Source organism: Anolis sagrei, chromosome 5, assembly GCF_037176765.1.
Source record: "Anolis sagrei isolate rAnoSag1 chromosome 5, rAnoSag1.mat, whole genome shotgun sequence".
NCBI classification, from domain to species: domain Eukaryota; kingdom Metazoa; phylum Chordata; class Lepidosauria; order Squamata; family Dactyloidae; genus Anolis; species Anolis sagrei.
In genome coordinates, this window is record NC_090025.1 from 50,872,543 (window position 1) to 50,895,384 (window position 22,842).

Consider the following 22,842-nt stretch of genomic DNA (forward strand, 5'->3'; position numbering starts at 1 on the left):
TCTGTAAAGAGAGAATTTGCCATGGTCCTCCACTGTGACCAAGAATGTGTGGACCCAGTGTGAACATGGCCAAGTGAGAATTTGAATCCTGGTCTCCCAGATTCATAATTCAACACCTATACTAACATTCCATAGAAACCCATTAAAATTTACTTCTTTAACATGTCAACTTTGATGCAACCCTCTTTAATGCAATATGGATTATATTTTTATGATGTACAGCAAGACAAGGTTCCTGGTTAAAAAAAATATTTGCAACAAAGCCAGAATATTTGCAACAAAGTTGATATGCAACAAACCATCTTTGTCTAAACATACTCTCCAGACTATCATCAAAGACGAATATGATCCTCCTCTGCTGTTCTGTATATATGCATCCCTTTGAAAGGCCTACACTTTATCTACAAAGAAATGTAATCCTTTGAAAAGTCATCCAAGCATAGTCATCACTACATCCTGTAGCAATGAATTCCATGTGTTAATTATGTATTGTGCAACACAGTATCTTGGTCTGTTTTGAACCTATTACTAATGTAACTTGGTAATCCCAATTGAGGTAGTGAGAGAGGGAAGATATGTCTGTCCACTCTCCACTATTTTATTATTTTATAAACCACTATCATGTCCTTAGTTATAAGAACAAAAGAAGATCTGCTGCCTCAGACCAAAGGTCTCTCTAAGTCAGTGGTTCTCAAACTCAGGTGTTTTGTCCTACAACTCCCAGAAATTCCAGCCAGTTTACCAACTGTTGGGATATCTGGGAGTTGAAGGTCAAAACATCTGGGGACCCACAGTTTGAAAACCACTGTTCTAAGTTAACATTTTGTTCCCATGTTGACCATTCAGATGTATATGGGAAACTTGAAAGTAGGACTTATGTAACCTAACACCCTCCCATTCATATTCAGAGCTTGGATTTTATTTTTTAAGGAGATACATCACCTTATGATAAGGATGATCACTATCTTGTTAATACCATTAGTTCCTTGCTATCTGAAGAGCAATGTGTTCATTACTACCATGTTCCTTTATCTCCCTGTAATTAAAAATATACAAAACTACAGTAAATAAATGATCAAATCCCGCCCTACATGTAGTAGAGCAGTAACCATAATGGTAGTAGTAGTGGTAGCAGCAGCAGCAACAACAACAACATCATCATACCCTTTTTTCAGTTCAGAACTCAAAGTTGTAGAAAAGTAACCTGCACACTTCCCAGATATTGCCAACTTAAATCAGTACAAGAAGATATGAATAGTAAGCTGCAGTATAAGCAGAAACATGGAGAATAATAGTAGTGACCTATTTCCTTTGCCCAGAATGTTGCATTTACATTTTTTAAAAAGTAGCATTTAGCACGAATTTTGAGTTTTAAAGATCTGGATTGTTTCAAAAATACTGGTCTTTACATAAAACTGTTTATCACTCCACTACCTTCTAAATTCACAGGAAGGAACCAGAATGAAGTTTGACCCTTAAACCTTATGGTTACTTCTGAAGAGTTAACCAGTTGTTTCTTTGCAAACTCCAGATCCCCTTCTCATTCTCCTGAAGTTTAGGGTGCCTTAAGCTGCAACTGGAGAACAAAATCACCAGTCACCAATCCTTCTCAGCAAGTGGAATAACATCTTGAGTTCTTGCACTGTTGAAACAGCTTCATCAGCAATGAGTCTGCTTCCAGGCACAATTCAAAGCGCTATTTATAATCTACAAAGCCTTACATAGCTTGGACACAGACTATTGATCAACTGTATCTCCCAGTGTGAACCTGTACAATTGTTTCCATCCTTGGGAAAGGTTTTCCCTTGGTCTCATTTAGTGGGAATACAGAGACATTTGGTGGGAACATTTGGTGGGAACACAGAGCCCCCTCTGCTCTATTTCCATTAGCAAGCTAAGGTCATTCTATTTACCCAGATCCATTAAATAGACCAAGCTATATATCTACATTTTAGCCACATTTTAAATACTGTATTAAATTAATATTTTAATATCAAATTTATTTATTTATTGTATTTCTATACCGCCTTTCTCATCCCGGGGGGGGGGGGGGGGTCCTCAAGGCGGTTTACAACATATTAATGGGAAAAATTCAATGGCAATATACATGTAAAAAGAAAGAAATCAAAATAACTAGGAACAAACATATAACTACAAAATAAAACCACTAAAACTATTAAACATAACACTAAACAACATTTAACATTAAGACAAAGCATTAAAAACATCCTAGTATAAATATTAAAATCACATGATCCAAAAGTCGTACAACATAGCCATTCTAATTGTCATTGCACATATTTCCCAATTATCTTTTGCACTGCATTGTTTTACTGGCCAAAAGCTTGGTCCCATAACCACGTCTTTGTTTTCTTTCTAAAAGCCAAGAGGGAGCTGATCAAATCTCACTAGGGGGAGAGTTCCAAAGCAGCCACAACTGAGAAGGCCCTGTCTCTTGTCTCTACCAACTGCACTTGCGACAGAGTCAGGATTGAGAGCAGGGCCTCCCTAGAAGATCTTAACCTCCATAATGGTTCATATAGAGAAGAATGTTCAGACAGGTAAGCTGGTCTGAAACCACTGAGGGTTTTGAATTGTGCTCAGTAGTAGCAAACTCGCAGCCAGTGCAGGTGACGTAACAGGAGAGTTGTGTGCTCCCTGTATGTCGCCCCATTTAGAAATCTGCCACTGTTGGACCATTTGAAGATTCCAAAGTTTTAATTTGGGTATTCACTTCACTGTCTCTTGTTTTAAGTAATATTTTTAGCCAACTTGGGTCTCATATTGAAATTAAGGCTGAGTCTAAATTAAATGAAATCCATCAATCAATAAGGACTTGCTTGTTGGTAATACTTATATGCTTCTGAGGCTGCTCAAATCCCATCCTAAGCTGCAACAAATCATCACACTTTCATTTCAAGATCACTCTATCTATTGAAGGGAATAATGATAAATCACTTATAAAGAATTCTGTTTTCAAAATATTATGTTATGCATTATCATTTTCTGTCAAGCACTTAGTAAAGTCAGTCTTGATATAATACTATCACCGTATGAGATTGGCAACAAAGTACTGTAGGGAGTGTGGGATTGATCATTTTAAAATTCACTTATGTCTTCTTCCACCTTTTATGGCACTCCCTGATTTTTTTATCTTCCCACTCTTCCACTAAATAGTGATTGACAGTTCTCACCAAACAAGGGAGTTTGGTAAGGTTTTTGCCTAGAGACTATTTAACTATTTTAGCTTCCAAGCTGGTTGACTCTTAACTACAGGGTGAGGCATAAATATTTCTCATATTTCAAGGAGATACTGTGTGGATTGTATTGGGGATAGAGAGGTCTAATTCATTGGGTTAGGCTCTGCCATTTTCACTACCCATCATGAGTTGGACTGGTGAATATCGGGGCTTTGTTGTTCAAGTGTATTATGAGAACAACCATTCTATGATCATGACGCACAGAGCGTTCCACCTGAAATAACCCAGGACATCCTCAGCAATGTATTGCCAATGATAACGGCCAGTTGTCTGATACGATTTAAAAAATCAATTAAAACAACACTGTTTTATGTACTTTTCAGAAATATATACAATTTATTTCTAGTAGTTTTGTTCATTTTCATACCCTTCAAGATGTGGGAGATCTTTAAATCCCACCCTGAATTTTAGCTTACCACATAAAACAGTGCAATCCAAGATGCAGCTTCCATACTCTATACCTAGTTGTGTTCTATTTATTTTTATTACTCTAAGATGGAAGAATAAGATGCAATGAAGAAAACTACAATTCAATGCTAGCTGGTTAATATTTTGAAAGTTACCTTTCTCTTCATGTTGGTTCCTGTTAAGTCCACTTCAACTTACAACAGCTCTACAAACTAGGGCAATGATTCCCAACCTATGCTCCATGGAACACCAGTGGTCTGCAAGAACTAAAATATGGTCCGCGACCTCACAATTACTACACTGTTGCAAAGAGAGCGACTGGTCTCACAAAACCCTCTAATAGTGCAGAGACTTATTAAATATGGTTTTCTCTGGGGGAGCAGATGTCAACTACTGGATGGCCTAAGTTCTGTATCAGAAACTAGAGCTGATGTGGTCCATCCAATGCAATTTTCTGAATCAGCACCCCAAAGAACCAAACCAAATCTAAAGTTGATCAAAAACTGATTCGTAACCCTTTTGGTACTAATGTTGGCAAGTGGTCCCTGGTCAAAAAAAGGTTAGGAATCACTCAACTTGAGGCTTTCAACCACGTTTTGTAATGCTTCGCATAACATGAAGTTCCACGGAACAAATTCCATGGAGTAAGCACCATAGAACCAAACCGTATTTAAATTAGGGGACCCCAATTACCCAATGGAGTTCAATGCTAATCAAACTAAAGAATACTAGTAAGTGTTTTAAACAACTAAAATCATTTTAGGCAAGAAATTAAGAGAAGAGAGTGATCAAATATATGGGGCAGATTCTGGGGCCAAAATGAAAATATTTCATAGCGGGAAAGTACACCATCATTATAGAGTTTTGGCAGACAATGCTTAAGAAAAATGTTCTTTAGGTCTGTATATCACCCTTATATTTAGTAACAGCTGAAACAGCAAGAATTAATGCTTCATGGAATTAACTAGATTACTTTCTGTTTCAAGGTAAATTGGACTCTGCACTAAAAGGAAAGGAACACTATCATAAATGCCACCAATTTAATTTATTAATGTAATGAGATTTAAACATTCCAAATGAGTGAGATGAAATGAATCCAAGAACAGTAGCTTCAAACATTAGCATGAGTAGAAGCAAGATTCTCTCTCAAAAATGTAAAACTTACAGCCGCCATGTTAACTCCATGGCAATTTCTACTCTTTTTTTTTTTCATTATAAAAAATACAATTTAGGAGTCTTTAGTAGAATGTAGGGTGAATTGTGCTTTTCCTGCATGGCAGGGGGTTGGACTAGATTATGTATTATTTATTTATTATTTGATTCTGTGAACATGAATCAACAGTGTGATGTGGCAGCTAAAAGAGCAACTGTGATTCTGGCCCGCATCAATAGGACTGGCCTAGAGATCAAAGAAAGCAACAGCACTCCGAGATATTTTATTATGCACATACATGCAAACACAGAATATTCTAAAACACAAGCATCTGGTTCCAAGCATTTCTAAGAAGGCATACTCAGTTTGTTCTAATCTTTTTTGCTTTTGTTAGACATCATCTGGAATACTGTGTCCAGTTCTGGACACTACAACTCAAGAAGGAAATCAACAAACTGAAATGTGTCCAGGGGAAGAGAACCAAAATATTAAAAGTTCTGAAAATCAAGCCCGATGAGGCATTCCTTATGGAGCTGGATATGTTTAGCCTGAAGAAGAGAAGGTTAAGAGGGGACACAGTGGACATGTTTAAATATTTGAAAGGATGCCATGTTAAAGATGGAGCCAGATTGTTTTCTGCTGCTCCAGAGATTAAAAGTCAGAGCAATAGATAAAAACAACAGGAAAAGATGTCTCACTTGAAGCAAGAGAAATAATTTCCTGATAGTAAGAGCTATTTAACATTGGAATACACTACCTCAGTCTAGTGGAGGTTTTTAAACAGAGGCTGGATGGCCATCTGTCGCGAGTGCTTTAATGACATATTCCTGCACGGCAGGGAGTTGAACTGAGTGGCTTTTGTGGTCTCTTCAACTCTTTATGTTTCTATGATTCCATATTTTATATAGGGTCTAACCAGAGAGTTCAGGAATATACAAACAGAACTTTCCCGCTTGCTATCTAGTGAAAATCATTTCAGTCCTGAAATTCCAACTGCGTATCTTCCAGTACAGCATGGATTTTTGTGACGTATTTAGTGTGACTAAAGTGAACCAAGTTTTTTCCTCATATATCTGGGTTGGTTTCCCTTCTGGTTGATGTGAAATAGTAAGCAGAAGCATGAGAAGAGATGTTAGGGAATGAGATGGTTAGAAATTGGTGATGAGAGGCAGCTCAGGAGGAAACTGGTAGGAGAAACTAGTAAAAAGCAGAGGGGAAGGCAGGGTAGACTGCATGGCCAAGTATGGTAAGTGACATGCATCTATTTCTAATACCAATCTCCAATCCGATAAGAACTAAAATTTGAATTTATAACATCATTTTAGCACACTCCTGGTCTCACTGTCTATCTTATGTTTACTGAGTAGTATGATATTCCATCACATTTAAAAACTGTGAAGAGTCAAGAGAAAAGCAGTGTGTTCCTGTGCAGCAAGCAACCTGAACTTGTGACCCATCATGCATCATTCAACTATCCTACAAGATTACAGATTGTCAGAGATGAAGGTGTTTGCTTTCAGTCCATCGCATTGAGCCATTTTGTTGAAGCATCAGTTTAAGACACCTAACTAGAACCTATACGTGACACAATATTTTGCTATGACAAGATTGAATAATAAAACTGATTTTAACTTAAATGCAATATCCAATTAGAACATGATTTTGTATCCATTATGACATTGTGAAGAAAGCATTTGAACTTTTCTTACAACAATGAAAATATAATAGAGAAGCACTGGAGGTAACAAAGGATTGAAAAGGTGGAATAAGGAAGAAGAACAATAGTGGCATGTCAGAAAGGAGCAGATGAAACCTAAAACAAGTGAGAGAAATGGCTGAACAACCCATCATAACAAGGAACTGAAAAGAGCACCGAGCTGGGTTTACTGGTTTGGGTAAAAGCTCTCTCAAGCTTAAACTCTCCGTGAGACCTTGCAGGCTAAAGGTTTTTAAAACAGACAATTACCCAGAGTAGCTAAAGCAAATCAGATGATAAATGAATGAAAACAAAAACAAGAGAATGTGGGAATCACATACACACCCCTGTGCATCCCAAAAAGCTTTTCTGGTAAAAAGGTCAAAAGGTGTCTACTGCCAAAAACAAAACAGAATCACAAAATGAAAGGGAAACCATTCAAATTCAGATACTGTGAGCTCTTAGAAGGCAAAAAGGTCTTTTACTGACCCTGAAATTCATAAAGTTCCATCAATCTAGCCTCTGAGCATAGACTGAGGACAAACCTAGCCACTGCTATCAGTTCACAAGACTTCTCATTCCTTGGGATGCCTTTACCCACTGTCACAGCCAACCATTCACTATCTACTGTAGACCTCAGTTATCTGAAACTCAAGCAACTTTCAAAAAACTGTCAAAAATTCTTTGAATAAGTATTAAAATTAATTTTTAGCAAAAATGTTATATTAAGTTAAGCTTATCTTTATTTGTCTTTATTTGCTTATAACTACTGTATTTCAATATTTATATCAAGTCAATACAGAGTTTATCATATGGGCTATAAATTTTGTTAGGCCTATTTTTAATAGTAACTTTCAATCAATCAGAAACTAAATTTATCTGGCATTGACTGATACCCATGGGTGCTGGTTAAATGAGAATCTACTGAGTCTACTGTACCCAGTTAAATCATTCTTTCTCAGGAAAGGAATGCCAATGGTTCCCAACATTTGTCCCTTTAGGTATTTTAGACTTCAGCTCCCACAATTCCTAACAGCTAGTAGGCTGGCTGGTATTTCTGGGAGTTGAAGTCCAGAACCCCTGGAGGCCAATTGTTGGGAACCACTGCTCTATGCACACATGCCTTTTGCTAGTGTTATCAGCCTTCCCATTTGTATAGAAATCTTATTCCATACAAATGCAGAATGAATAGACTCTCCACAACCAATAAAGTCTATCCTTCATTTTCCTCCAAATGTTGACCCAGTCTAGAACCAGCACCTACTGATGGCTTAATCAATGGGCATCTCCACTATTCAGATTTCAAAAAACCAACAATTTTCAGAGGAAGCCTCTCCTAGCTCACCCAATCTCCAATTATTTCGCTATCCTTGTATCTGATAGTTCCTCACCTCTATGCTGTCTTCTATCAAAGCAAATGGTACATCATAGTCCAGATATTCATGATCCACAGTCCCACTGTCATGCCCCCACAGAGACCTCTGCTCCCCCCCCCCCCCCGAGTTGGGCTTCCCTTGGTTAGAGAGCTTAGTCTTTTTGCTGTACAGTTATTACGGGTGGGATCCACAGTTGGCCATTTCCCTTTAAGAACTTGCCCATCCCAGAAGCGGACCCTGGCAGCCAGTCTCAACTGCTTCCCCGTTTGGAAGGTTGTGAGAGTTAGGAGGATAAAACACTTCACACCTTTGGTGCTGTAATTTAAAGAAACAGGTGAACAGAAGACAAAGAAGAAAAGACACAAAATAAGACAAAAAACAAGCAGAAACCACAGTTAAGTCAAGCCTTCTAACCTTTTCTAAAGACCTTTAATTGTTAGCCCCAGGAGGAGTGAGAATTTGGGACCTTTCTTGCTTTATTTATTTTATTTATTTAAAACTTTTGTATCCTGATCTTCTCTACCTCCGTAGAGGGACTCAGACCGGCTAACAGCAAGAATTCAATGGTAACAATACAATCTAAAACATCGTATATCAACAATAAATTAAAATACATGTAGAATAAAATACATAAAAGCCCATTCATCAAGATAAAATCATGTCCATCTACGTCTGCATATGTAGTCGATAACTTTGGTCAAATGCCAATCTCCCCCATTATTCTGGGAATGCCTCGTTCCATAGCCAGGATTTCACTAGCTTCCTGAAGGTCAGGAGGGAGGGCACAAATCTGATCTCATTTGGGAGAAAGTTCCATAGCCGGGGGGGGGGGGGGGGGGTATCCACAGAAAAGGCCTTGTCTCTCATTCCCACCAGACGCGATTGCGAGAGTGGTGGGACCGAAAGCAAAGCCCCTCCAGAAGATCTTAACAGCCTTGATGGTTCGGATAGGTAAACTGTGCTGGAACCGTATAGGGTTTTGTAGGTTAAAGCCAGCACTCTGAATTGTGCTCGGAAGCTAATTGCCAGCCAGTGAAGCTGGCGCAACAAAGGAGTTGTGCGCTCCCTGTACCCCGCTCCCGTCGGTAGCCTGGCTGCCGAAAGTTGGACTAATTGCAGCTTCCGGGCAATCTTCAGAGGCAACTCCACATAGAGAGCATTGCAGTAGTCTATACGGGATGTAACCAGAGCATGGACCACCGTGGCCAAGTCAGACTTCCCAAGGTATGGGCACAGCTGGCGCACAAGCTTTAACTGTGCAAAAGCTCCCCTGGCCACCACCAAGACCTGGAGTTCCAGGCTCAACTATGAGTCCAGTATCACTCCCAAGCTGCGAACCTGTGCTTTTGGGGGGAGTGTAACCCCATCAAGCAGAGGCTGTAACCCTATGCCCTGTTCGGCCTTACGACTGACCAGGAGTACCTCTGTCTTGTCTGGATTTAGTTTCAATTTGTTCGCCCTCATTCTGTCCGTTATATCTGCATAATTCCAATCTGCTCCTAATGAAGTTAAGGCACCTTTCTGAAGATTGCTCATGGGGGCAGAACAGTGCAACGTGTTGCCTCTATGCTCCACCAGATTTACTGAAGCCCAAATGCTCCAAAATATGGCAAGACATTTTAACCACAAGTAAAACAGGATACCACTCTCAACAACGGGAAGAAAATACTAAGATTGCCAGGATATATTGCAGCTGCAATACCTTGTATGGGAAACTCAGTTGGGCTATGTGATTTCCTTACTGGAGTGGATAAATATGCCAGAGGCCTTAAATGTCAAGGCAGAGATGGTGAAAGAAAGGAAAAGAAAAGAGGAGGAGTTTGATGACATCATGCACGATTTATCCAACAAAATGTTAGTATGGCAAGTAGATCAGCAACTGGAGGTCCTATCCACACAGCAAGAGTACACCAAGGCAGTGACAGACCTTGCAACCCTTCTAAGAAGCATAGGGAGAAGGCAGTCACTTCATGTTCTAAAGAAAGCTGTTAATGCCATGTCAAGCAAGTTGAGCTGTGCATCTAAAGGCAGATCAAGATCATCCTGTGCTTCCTACAGAACTGGAGGCACAAAATCGAGTTCAAATCATAGTGCTTCCTCTTGCCATTCCCAAAGATTAGCTATGGAAATGAAGCTTCTGGAAGTCAAAGCAGAGGCAGCGACTGCTGCAAAACAAATAGATTTCTTAAAGAAAAAAACAAGAAATTATTGAAGGACAAGCTGAAGATGTAGCAGCAGCTGCAAAACAAGCCGAAATCGCTGCAAAACAAGCCAAAGTAGATGCAGCAAAACAGGCCTATCAAGCCAAAATAGAAGCTGCCTTATCAGCACTGGCACAAGAGGCAAAGGCAGAAGAATTGTTGGTAAGAGCCCAGGTTTTAGAACAAGGCCTCAAAGGGAATTGATTCACCCTTGACGCCAAGGAAGAGGAAGACAACCCCATAGCAAGGGTAACTTCCTACTTAAGCACACAATGAAGTGGCACCAAAAGTGACAAACCGAGAGGCAGTCGCACTGAAAAGTCTGCCACCACTCAACAATTGGTTAAGCCATTGTGCCAGCAGGACTGCTGACTGACAGGTCAGCAGTTTGAATCCGGGGAGAGTGGGTTGAGCTCCACCAGAAGCGACTTGCAGTTTCTCAAATCACTCCTGACACGGGACACACACACACACACACACAGTATGGCACAACCAACCTACACCACGCCAAGAACAGCTCCCAGATAGGAACCAGAGGATCTTCACACAGAAGCTATTCCTGCAGTGTCAGGAACACACCATCCTTCAGCCCAATTTGATGTCCTGAATTAACATCTTTTACAGAAACCCCAGAAGAAACTTGGCTGGCAGAGGAATACAGAAATTTTCTGACAAATGAGATTATTTGTTATGGTAAATCACATTTCAGAAAGCTCTCCAAGAGTTAAGACTCTCCGTAGAGGAATTGACCTGTCTTATAGGTTTATACTGCCAATGCTGATAATGAGCATCCAATCTCCAGGCATACAATCTTGTCTTCCTCTACCTCTAGAAACTCTTAGCCATAGCGTACAGAACTGCTAACCCCTTGACTATCAGGAAAAGCACTGTTTCCCAATGCCACGATGCTGAGCTTGATCCTCCACCATTTCTAGGATGGACTTCTACAGCTTCAACATTGTGTATTCATTTTCCTGGTATGTCTTTCTACTACAATTTACTGAAAATGCCTACTTTCAGCCACTTTTCTTGCTCCACCACATTAGCTAGCTCATCTACAGTCCTATTAAGAGGCAGGTCCTACAAATGGCAAACTCTATACTTGCAGGACCAATAATTCTTCCTTCCACAGTTCCCGCTCTACCTTAGTAAGCATCAGGACTATTCCCACTATTTTTCTCCGCTCCAGTAGCAACATCCCACTTTACTAATGACACTCTCTATAAAGGATCCATTTGGATTACCTCAACTCAAGAAAAGAAAAGCATTTACATTAAGTGCATTTCTGCTTCCCTCTGACTTCAATTGGAGGACCAGACATAAAACTCAATATACAAATCCCACCCCTCAAGGCACAGCTCAAAGTATGGGGGTGGGGTATATCTTTGCTTTCAGTTCAACATTTCCTGTGTTCTGCACTTCAAGCCCAAAGGTATAAACTTCCATCAAAGCTTCCTGGGGTTTGCAACAAGACAACCTGTCTACGTGGAGGTGGCTGTCTTTCATATTGCTCATATGGTCTCCTTAGTTGGAACCCTGAGCTTTCTGCCGGCACAAAGGTGCCTGCATCTATGGGTTTCTTCTGGTCCCTCTCTTTTTCAGTCTTTACTTTTATTGAATTTTTGTTAGCTCATGTACAGGTGGGGGATGTTTACAGCATTTATGTACTTAGCACAAGCAGTATAGCAAATAAAAAGGAAAAGGAACAAACATCAACAAAGAAAAGATTAACAGCAAATATTGGGCTAGGAGGATGGAATGTTCCATGGCCAAAGAACTCTAGTTTTGAATGAAGTCTGTGTTTTTAAGGCAACTTTTAGTAGTCAGTTGAAGAAGCAGCACCATCCAGAACACTTTCTGGCCAGTTGGGAGGTCGATGGTGCTGCACATGTCTATTGACATATTCAATAAAGAAAAAAACAATATCCATAAATGTGGTGTGCAGGCGAAGGTATTTATCTGCAGTCTGATCATAAGTGGCCATTGCTAATTTAATATGTGGATAAAAACCTTCACATAAAGTTTCAACAAAAACTCATTATCTGGTTCTTCATTCACAGGAAGAGGAATCAGATCATGACTCCTAGCACTACTTTCTTTCACAAACAGATCTGTTGGTACTCATGAGGACTGCATTTCAATCACAAAAATGCACATTACATTCTTTCCTAGACCATCAAAAGTGAAAGAAAGTAACTAATCTTTCATGGAAGTATCATGAGCAGAAACATTTGAAAATTCAATCTCTATGGCAGGAGTTTCCATAGGACTGCCGTATGCCCTAGTTAACTGGAGCAAATTTGCTACCCATCCTCACCTTTGATGTCTATTCTATCATTGTTTTTCTCATGCCTTAAACAGAAAGGTTTCTGTAACGGTTTGAGGCTGATCTACCCTTTCCATCTTCGAACTCGTGATTTCCTTTACCTGAATGGTAATGATTTCACAGCTAATGGAATACAAGATCTGTTGGGGCTTCTTCTGGCATGTCTGACTTGCTTGGATTTTGCTGGCACCTGCATGCTTCTACTCAGTGCACTGGGGCCAAAAAAGCCTCTGCCATGGCAGGGATGACATTAGCTGCTCTCAGAGCAACAACAACCCCTTTCCATTCTCCAAACCTCTTTCCAAGTCTTTAATCTTAGCTCCACAGGCATCGTGATTTACATTCTGCGCCTGTTCATTAACCTGGGATGCCAGGAACACAATAGCAGACATTACCTCTTCCAGATGCCTGTGAAGGGCAACCATTTGGGATTCTGCACTCTCCTTCTCTTCTAAGAGTCGTGACCAGACATTTCATGCTAAATCCAACCACTGACTTTCTCACTAGCCACTGCAGTCTAAAAAAGCTGGAATTCTTCAGTCATGGCTAATTTTTGCTACCCTTCCCTACTGAGGTTATCCCTAAGGTTCACTTGCAACTGTGTCACAAAAAAATCAGTTGCAGATTTGATAAATGTGGATTTGATATAACAATGTGTGGGTATGAATGGAAGAATGGAACGATGTATGGATGGAGTTACTAATTTTGGAAACACAAGTATAATATTAAGGCCTGCAATGACTAAACTACCTGCTTGCTGGAATGTAATTAAAAGTTGCTAATAAGAACTGAAAAGTAAACTCTGATTAGAAGTGGGACAGTGATAACGGAAATGTTTACAATGTTAAGAAGGAAGTCAACATAAGATCAACACCAATCAAGAAGAATCAACATCAGGCCAGGAATCTGAGATGGAGCCAGGAAGGAAGACATGTATCATTAATTTACAACTTTGGGACTACATCAGCAGAATATTCCTATAAAAGATTCAATCTAATAATGCTCAAATTGTGACAGACCTGATGATTCTGGTTCACCCGCCATGCTCTGCTCCATGGGAAGGAGAGAAATGGTGTATTTGGAGAGTGGCAGATTTGCAAAGGGAGCAGTCCGGTCACTTTGGCCTTCTTTCTCAATGGAAGAGAAAGAAGTGCACTTTTGGAGTCTTAGATTTTGTGCAGGGAGTCAGATTCTGCTGTATGGAAAACAAAGATCTGGTCCTTGGAATTGTTCTTAGAGAAAGAAGTTTTGGAACTATGCATTGGCAGGCTGCAGGAAAGCAGCGTCTGACTTAACAGGTGCTTCTCCAAGGAGGGAGAAAAGGATATGGTAATATTTGGATGCATGCACATGTGGTGTGAATGTTGAGTGAAAATATAATTCCCTCTTTCTGTCTGTTAGTCCAATGTAATTTAAGTTGGACATCCAATGTAGTTGCACAGAATCTGTATGTCTAAATGTTTTTTCTGCAATCTGATATACCCTCTGTGGTGAATTGCCGACCTTTTAGGCCAGGGAAAAGTTCAGGAAGTAGGCCCAAGTGTTTTGGCAGCCATTTTGTGAGATGGTACATGGAGGCAGCCATCTTAGAGTACTCATTTCCTAGAGGGGGCGGAGCTTTGGAGCAGCCTGGAGGGAAATGTGAAGAACCTTGGTGATTGGCTGGGAGAAAGTGGGTGGAGCTTAGTGGGAATGCAGAAAAAATTGCCTGAAAGGGTACATTTTAAAATCTGACAAAATCTGGTGGTTGAAGAGTGTAGTCAGGCTCTGGGTTTTGAAGAAGACAGTTGGGAGAGAGAGAGAGTTAGGAGAAGAGAAGTTAAAGAAGCCAATGTGGTTAGTTAGAGAAGATTGACAGCTATTAGGAAGAATATCTGTTATGGAGTATAGACAGATACAAGGGAAAGGACTATCTGGAGTTTTAGGAATTCTAGTCAGAGGGAAGTCTGCTAATATCCTGAGGGAGTGAAGAGTTGTTTTTGGAACCAAGTATTGAACTGTTTTAAAGTAACCATAAGCTTCATCTCATTATTGCAACCATTAGGCTTAAGTGCCTGTATTTTTGAAATCCACGCAATTAAACAACTTTCAGAGTGCCTCTATTTGAAGAAGTTCCATAGCAGTTAGGGAAACAGTTTCCATATTGGTGGCAGCATTTATTTAGGGGAATCTCGTTGTTACCTCCGAGTTCTGAGCCCTGAGTGCGAATCCAGCACAGTCCAGCTTACTTGAAACCTCTTGCCAAACCAAAAGCAGAACATTCCTTTTAAGTGTGGTGGTAGCCAGTTTCTGCACTAAAGTTTCCTCAGAATATTGTGTTGGTGGCAAAGCCTCTACAGCCTTCATGCCTTTTAGTCGTTTAGTAATCTTTCACAATTGGTGACACAGCGGTGGGATCTCCAAAATAATGGTGATCCTCTCTACGTAATATGCTCTATTACACCCTCTCACTCTGGAAATTGCAATAAAAAGAACCAATGCTTTAAAGTTATTGAAAAGTCATTCATGACAACTGCTCCCTGTACTGCCTACACTCCTCAAGTCTCTTCTTACACTCATTCCCAAGGTGATCCATACTTTCCTGACTTTCAAGCCTCAGTTGCTTGAGCTGAACCTGGAGGTCTGCAATAAAGGATTCCTGCTCCTCTGAGTTCTTGTAAATCTCCCAGAGGTTTCCATATTTCCTAAGCCACAACTGCTGTTTTTGGCTGTTTGTGGAACTGGAAAACATGGAAATATTCAACATGTCCTCAGCAAAGCTCAGGGCACCATATGGACTTACCATTATCCATAACCCACTGTCTAATCTACTGCCTAATGGTGTACTGTTTTCAGCTGCACAAAACACTGCTCTCTGCCACTTTGGCAAAGAATGCTCACAAATCAGTAAAATCCCACTCAAATGAGTATTTCTGATATATTGTCAAAGGCTTTAATGGCAGAATGACTTGGTTTGCTGGCATCTTCAGAGGCATCTGTGGCTGGCATGTTCAGAACCTCTGAAGATGCCAGCCACAGATACAGGCAAAAGGTCAGGAGAGAATGCTACTGGAACATGGCCACACAGCCCAAAAAACTCACAGCAACCCGGAGTACTTTTGGTTGAACTGACATCCAAAACAGATGTCTGAGTTCAGAAATTATTGCCTGACATAGGTGAACTAAACACGTATTGCTCACATGCATTCTCCCAAAAATAAGAACAGTGATCTGAGTAAACTGGTTTGGGGGTGGAGCTTTACCAGGAAATAACCCTTAGCAGGATTTTACAGGCTCAAGGTTTTAGCTCAAAAATTGAGTTAAGGATAAGCTAATTTCAAAACTATCGACTGATTGATTTAGAAGATAGAAAAAGAAATCTAACAGAACATTCTGTGTTCAATACATGTGGTTTCTCAAAGGAAAAAGTGGTGAAAGATGACACAGGTGCTAAAAGCCCTATGCTGATTAATCTAATGGGGTTAGAGATTCAGCTATGATTGACTATAGATATTCAAAGATCTTATCACATTCTAATGAAAAGAGCAGTCCAGATAAACAGGACAGCTGAAGATGTATATAGTACTATCAACTCAGAATGCAAAGAAATGGTTCTAGGTAAGTGTTTTTCAATGTGGGGATCGAGATCTCTTGGGAGGTCGTGAGGGGGTGTCAGAGGGGTCACCAAAGACCATCAAAAAACACAATATTTTCTGTTGGTCATGGAATTTGGTTCAATTCCATTGTTGGTGGAATTCAGAATGCTCTTTGATTGTAAATTAACTACAAATCCCAGCAACTGCAACTCCCAAATTCCAAAATCAACCCCCACCCCCCAAACCCTACCAGTAGTCAAATTTGGGGGTATTGGGTGTTTGTGGTAAATTTGGTCCAGTGAATGAAAATACATCCTGTACATCAGATATTTAAATTACGATTCGTAACAGTAGCAAAATTACAGTTATGAAGTAGCAACAAAACCACTTTTCTAGATGATTGGAACCATGTAAAGAAGATCGCCTGAACTTTGTGTGTGTTGACCCTTTGTAAAGCCTCCTTCTCTCCCTCTCTGTTCCTGTGAGAGCCTGTTCTTTCTTGCTTTGCCTCTTTGCCTGTGCTTGACCTGTTCCTAACTTAGGGGCTGTCACCTGGAGTGAAAGAGACACTTCTGGGTAATGCAAACATGACTTGTTTAAAAAAGCTTCCACGGGTAGTTTTTCTAAACAAGAAAACAATAGACTGATGTGCTTAAAATGATCAGTGCAAAGTTTAACTCTCATGTCAAAGGGTTTTTTGGTTGGTGTTTTTTGGGCAGATGTGAACATGACATCTGCCCGACACCTTCTGGATACTGGTAATGACTCTTGGATGATCTGGGGAGATGAAAACAATGAGTTGCACACATGGGACAAAGCTAATCAAGCACAAACATTTGCTCTCTTTCAAATTTGGACAGGATTGCTCAAACTCCAGAAACAGCACAATAGGAGGAGGTCTACCAGTGTAAGTCAGTCTAGCAGGGTTTCATTCAGTAGAGGTACTGAAGACAGGTAAGCATTATTATCAGTATAATTAAGAGAGGAGATAGAAATAAACTGAAACAATCACATCCCAGTAATTTTCTGGCAAAAACTTACCATAAATTAGCCAACCACGTGCTACATGAACAGATATATATGAAAGATGAGTTCATCAAACTTGGAAATCTTAAGGACAATTTTACCTGGATAACCTTGGCAATAGCTAAAACCATACCTCCTTGATTGAAAAATGCCACCCACATCTAAGTCTCACAGTACTATTGTTCACCCAGACCAGTTATCGCAGTATTACACTAGGAAGACAAGATATCTTGGGATATTTTTTTTTCTTTTCAATAAACTAAACACAGCTAAACCAAAATCTGATCATACAAAAATAGAATTATTTTCCCAGGACATACAATTCTGGAAATAAATTTAAAGATTCTAATTTGTACGCAGTACTAAAATATAATCAGTGATGTAAAGTATAATCAATAAGAAGAGACAAATAAGAGTTGTGAGTAATAAATGAAGTAAAATGCTTTTTTTCAAAAAGCAAGATTTAGGCAAAAAAATAATAATATTACCAAATAATAATAATAATAATAATAATAATAATAATAATAATTTTATTTATATCCCGCCGCTATCTCCCAAAGGGACTCGGGACAGTGTACAAAACAGCACATTTTAGTTCTAAAACACATAAATACAAGCAAAATATATGAACAATATCAAAACAAACAACACTTACAAAAGGAAAAACCCACTCAATCTAGATAAAATATTAAAAATGTTGTGATAGCAAATTAAAATGGACAGTACTAAATTCCAAGTGCCATAAGGCACTAGTCAGTTTGTTTACATAAATATAAACTATTTTACATAAATGAAGGGTCAGCATGCATAAACCAATTCCATTAAAATTAACCTTTAGATGAAAAAAATTGAAAAAAGATGTTATAACTGGCCGAAAATGTAAAGTGTCATTATTATTATTTCTTATTATTGATGTTTATTATGTTTGTTTATACTCAACCTTTTCTCTCCACTAAGAAGACTTGTTATATTCTGGAGTTTTTTAGAATTCTGTGTATTGTTGATATTGTTGCTGTGCACCGATGGGCCACTTCCAACTTATGGCAATCCTCAGGCAAAACTATCATGAGGTTATCTTGGCATGATTTGTAAGATTTGTTCAGGTGGGGGTTGCCTCTATCTTCTTCTGAGTGTGAGAGACTGTGATTTGCCCAAGGATACCCAGTTGGTTTCCATGGCTGAGCAGGATCATGGCCCAAGGCATAAACCTGTACTATTTATTTATTTATTTCTGCAATAAATGAAGCATCTTTAAATACAATAAATGTTCTTTTCTTTAACATTTCAAAAGACAAGCACATTCACACACCTTACATCTGAACATAGCCTTGAACAGCTCATGTTCTGCTGGGATAGCAATAAACACTGCTTCCTTTTTTAAAAAAGTATCTGTATTTCAGAGTATTACTATTTACAAAATACACTCTCAGACGGGCAAACTATTGCTAAAGTAATGAAGACACTGGATAACTTTAATGTGCACATTTGACATTTTGCATGACTTAAAAGAAATTCTCAGAACATAGATTTCAAATCAACATCTACCCTTGCTTTATCACTAGCCAAAGTAGTTTTAGATTAGTGCAATCTTGGTGGGAAAATATTTTCTGCATGCCCATTTGTCATGTAAAGCAAATTGAAGAGGGGTTTTTTGTTTTGTTTTGTTTTTTTGGGGGGGGGGGAGCACAGATGACATCCTGTCTCCATGTAGGAAACCACATACTGAACACAGTGGAATTTGGATCCTAACTGCCACTCAGCTAGAGCCACACATTCAAGAAGCTTTGGATCTCTATTTCTCAGAAAGCAATATACAACACAAAAAATTGAAAGCTAAGTAGTATCTGGGTAGATTAGTATATGGATAGGAGTCTGCTAGGAAAGCCAAGTGCTTGAGGCTATATTACAAAGGAAGGCCATGGTGAACCACCTTGATTACTTCTCATCTAAGAGAATCCTATGAAATTTATAGGGTCACCATAAGTTGATAGGTAGCTTGAAGGCAAGCTCATGCAGAAAACACAATAAGGTATCAACCATTAAAACACAAGCAGCAATGAGTTCCATTTGATTAACATTAAGGAGCATTTCAAATCAAAGACTTTATCTAAAAACAGAAGCTTGGGCTTCTGTTGCTTCTACAGAAACTACGGAAGCCCAAGGATAATAATCTCATCAGGCTTATAGTCCTCAGATCTACTGAACGTATACACAGAAAGTTAAAACTAGAGAATTGAAAGAAGAACATATAAATAATATTGCTCAAATATACCTGAAAACCATATGCTAAATTGAGTCATGAGAAGCTTTAAAAAGGTCAGACAAACAATTAAGCCAAGCAATAGTACATATTATGAACAATTAAACTTAATCTAATCATAGAATTGGAGCAAAGGATTTTACTGAGTCAAAAGTCTTTTAAACTGTACATATGAAAGACAGGTTTATATTATTGGGAGGAAAGCACATTTAACCCTTAAATACTATAACCATTTTCTGAAACTAGGCAATGCCTTCTGAACTCTAATAAAAAACATTATGGTGATAGTTTTATAAGTGTAGGACTACAGGAGGTGGAAGAAGTTAAACACTTCTAATATAAATAAGTGACTACAATTCTGAACATAAAGCACTTTCAGAGCAACTCCAGACTGCAGTCACAAACATCCATTAAAGTGTTCCACAATTCAAAGCAAGCAAGTGGTTGTCAGTGCAGCCAGTAAATCACCTGATCCTATTACAAAATCAATTACTGCAGCACATTTCTATTGCTACACAACCTGATGATGACAAAATGATATTGGATAGCTGCTGCAAGGTCAAGAAAACTAAACACACTTATTTTAGTGCCACAGCATTTATTTGAAAGAAAAAAATGTTTTAAATAAATCTGTATAGTTACCTTCTTTGGCTGACTGGGACATTTGATGGATAGTCTCTGCAACTGGTCTGATGTATGGCTGCAAGATAGGAGATCGGAGCAGCAGGTCGAACGGCCCAGCCTCTTCATTAAAGAAGAAATAATGCTGCAGCCACAGCCACACATTGACTTGCTCATCAGTTGAGTTTAATCCTTAAGAAATCAGTAGTGGTAGTGACCCACACGCAATCAAAACTGGCCGACAGCCTCATTCTGCAGCTCCTTGGCAAAAATCAACTCTGATAAAAAGAAAACATTGGTGTTTCCCCAAAGCTGGAAGTAGTCATTCGAGGGCCTCTTTTTACCTACACTTTCCTAGAGCAGATTTTTTTTGATGTTCTCTCCAGTTTTCCCAAAGAATGATCAACTTAAGATACTGGGGGTGTACAATGACTACAAGCTTGCTCTTCTCTGGCGCTTTAGGGCTTCTAGCATATCATCTATCCATCCTGCTCCTGCTCTGGATGCACAATCTTCCAACAGCCAACAAAAAATAACCACACCCCCAGTGTTCCTAATGTACACTATTCAAGATACACTCAATGTCTAATATTGCTGCTAGATAGCCAAGAGTAACAACAGTTGACAGATTACTCACTAGAATCTGACTTGCAAGAGCTCTTTACCTTTTTAAGACTCTAACATACAAGGTAACTGCCAATTATTCACAGACTCACATCTTCTTTTTACTGCTAAACTTTGCACTTTTGTGTCTGTTATGGATATAACCCTACTTCAACCTAGCATACATACAACTAAGTGTGAATATTTCTAATGAACATACAGCTGATAGAGAGGGGTAACTGCCAACACTCCTGCATAATATCTACAAAAGACAGAGGATAATTTAATCTAAATAGATAAATAGCAATGGAAAATACAAAATACAAGGTGCCTTTGTAAAAGAAACATAAAATTAACTCCAGTGGAAAGTTAGGTTCAATATAAAAGTTTGAAAACTGTTTCATACAGGTGGGGGTTAAGAAAAGGAGGAGAAGGAAACCGAATGGAAGAAAGGAATATTATCTTCTTCCTCTCTGTCTAGTAAACATTGTTTCCCAATATTAAAACATAAATAGGTTTCCTCATCAAAACGGTCATCTTCCTATTTTAATTTGTTTAATTGATTCTCAATGTAAAAAAAAAACACAACAAGAAGCTTGCAAATGCTTCCAAAGCAGCATTAAATGAAATAGCTATGTATAGCATGCTGGTCTTTCAGCTATTAAAAGCAGCGCATTTATCTATCTTTTTGCAGCAAGCAGTACAGCATTAGGGGAGAAAGAGAAAAGAGTGTGTGTGCACATTAACACAGATGCTCAACCTGATTACAGGATAATCTGCCTTGAAATAATTGTCACTTATACAGATACAGAGCTATCAGCAGTTGTTTACAGAATCCCTCTTATCAGATAATTAGGGAAAAGCAAGTGGCAAGACAGCAGCTTAAGCGCACATATTTTAGCAAAACTTCTTGTTTTCACTCTGCATCAAAAGCTCTGTTTGCTATCTCCTCCCGTCTCCTCCAGCCCTGGCTTGCAGCTATATTGCCTTTCCCTCCAACCTTGCTCTACCCTTTTGATACTCACATTTCTCTCAAATCGTTTTCCAGTAATATCTAAATTCAAGCAAACCACAGCAAATTGAATAAAAAGGTTTTCGTTGAGAAAGACGCTGCATGCAAACAAGCAAATAATGCAGTAACCTTTTACTCGCCTGCTGGAGGTACTGTCTGCTGCATAGAATTTTAAATCCTCATCTGCAGATGCAATTGAGCTGGTATTGCCAAGGACTTTGCTCTTCCTGTGCTGATTCCACACAGCTATTCATCAAGGGGAAAAACATTGCAGGGAAAATGTAAAGTAATATCAGGTGGAATCACTCAGAAGGCCTGATATAAGCCAACTTCTAAAAATCAACTGCCATCTTGCCTAGTCACATTTGTGAGCTCATAAAGGAAGTGTTATTGCTGATGTAGGTTTGCCACCGATATGCAGGATAGGAAGCACAGGAAGCTAACAAAAATTAATACACTGAATTAAAGTGCACTGATCATCATCACCCTGAGAACTTCACAATGTCTTTCCTAGCACAAAATGCCATTTTAAAATGGAACATCTCACCAAATGAAATGAGTGTAAATATCCAGCTCTGTTTATAACCCCTTCTCAAAATGCAGATTTTCAATAAACACTATTGAAGCCACACCATACTACTGCCAAGCAAAGGCAGAATCATCTTTTTCTCAGCTTGTTTATGAGCTAGTTGGGGCAGAGAGCGAGAGAAGGGGCAGAGGGAAATCACCATAATGAACCTCTTATCCCACATTTGGCTGACTTCTATGGTTTTATGCATTTGTAATGCAAAATACCTGAAGACATAAATGTATCAGACAGGCATGTAGCCCGGGGGAGGGGCTTGAGGGGCTTCAGCCCCCCCCCCCCGAAATTCTCATGATGGTTCGCGAAAAGGCCTTACGAGTGCATTATTTAAACTGTTATGTTTATGCATATCATGATCTGATCACCCTACTCAATATATCCCATATGCATGGGGGTATTGGGTAATGATACAAAAGGTTTGCTAGGCTAGACCCTCTTTCACTCAGACTCAGCCCCCCCCCCCCCGAAACCCCCCCTGAAAAAAATTCAGCCCCCCCCCCCCCAAAATGAAATCCTGTCTACGGGCCTGGTATCAGAATAATAAAGGGTGAAAAGACCATCTAATATTTGGCCAAGGAAACTTGTGTTTTTGGAGGGCTGGGCTATTCAAGTGTTGCAATTGCTTTGTGGACTGATATTTTTTCAGAAGTACTTGGATGTACCACACTGTATAATTATAAGTTGTTTGATCCCACTTTAACTGCTACAGCTCCATACTAAGGAATCCTAGAATGTGCAA

At 39.2% G+C, this 22,842-nt stretch overlaps 1 protein-coding gene across 2 annotated transcripts in view; it reads right to left on the reverse strand.

The window, feature by feature from the left end:
* FBXW7 (F-box and WD repeat domain containing 7) overlaps positions 1-22,842 on the reverse strand; it is a 147,471-nt gene that overhangs the window by 97,128 nt on the left and 27,501 nt on the right. The window contains exon 1 of one of the 2 annotated variants that reach the window (XM_067468692.1): positions 19,924-20,009. The exons of the other annotated variant lie outside the window; for it this stretch is intronic. The gene's annotated coding sequence lies outside the window, so the exon portion shown is untranslated. Of the gene's footprint in view, positions 1-19,923; positions 20,010-22,842 lie in introns of those variants that run through there. 2 annotated transcript variants of the gene reach the window in all.